This window comes from Myotis davidii, unplaced genomic scaffold, assembly GCF_000327345.1.
Source record: "Myotis davidii unplaced genomic scaffold, ASM32734v1 scaffold556, whole genome shotgun sequence".
NCBI lineage: Eukaryota > Metazoa > Chordata > Mammalia > Chiroptera > Vespertilionidae > Myotis > Myotis davidii.
This window is the reverse complement of record NW_006287671.1, coordinates 1,576,461-1,577,334: the sequence shown is the minus strand read 5'-3', so window position 1 is coordinate 1,577,334 and position 874 is coordinate 1,576,461.

Below are 874 nucleotides of genomic sequence, written 5' to 3'. Positions count from 1 at the left end.
GACCAGCCCCTATGATGTGCACTGACCACCAGGGGGCAGATGCTCAACACAGGAGCTTCCCCCTGGTGGTCAGTGTGCTCCCACAGGGTGAGCACTGCTCAGCCAGAAGCTGGGCTCACAGGACCTGCACCCAGGCGGGTGGTAAGGAGCGAGGTGTGAGGGATATCTGATTGCCAGCTTAGGCCTGATACCCAGGATTGGGCCTAAGCCAGCAGGTGGACATCTCCCGAGGGGTCCCAGACTGTGAGAGGGTGCAGGCTGGGCCTTGGGAACCCCCAGTGCACGAATCTGTGCACCAGGCCTCTAGTATGAAGAGAGATAGATAGAGATAGAGATAGAGGTAGAGATAGAGATAGAGATAGAGATAGAGATAGAGATAGAGATAGAGATATAGAGATAGAGATAGAGATAGATATAGACTTCCCACCAGGTAAACCCTGGGAAACCCAGGCCCTTCCCAGGATGGAGGTTTGATTGGGGCAGGGGTGGTACCTGGGCCATAGGTAACCTTCTCAAATATCACCAAACAGGAAGGATGGTAAAATTACCCATGAGAAATAGACCTGCTTGTTTGTTGTACCAATTATTCTCTTTAAACTCCTCAAACTCATCTTGGCTCTTTGGCCTCTGGTTTTACATTCAAGCCCCTTCCTTGGGCCTTGCTTTTTTTTTTTTTTTTTCAAGTTTACAATTTATTTAGTCATGAAAAGAATTGAAGGGAAGGGGAAGAGAAATGGCTGCTGAGTAGGGGAATATGCAGTATATCTTGGTTGTGGTTCACTGGGTTCTTGAAAAAATTGCAACTACTAATCACTGTCCACACTGGTAGGTCCTGAAAGAGAAGGGAAAAGAGCCAAATTCTAGCTAAGACACT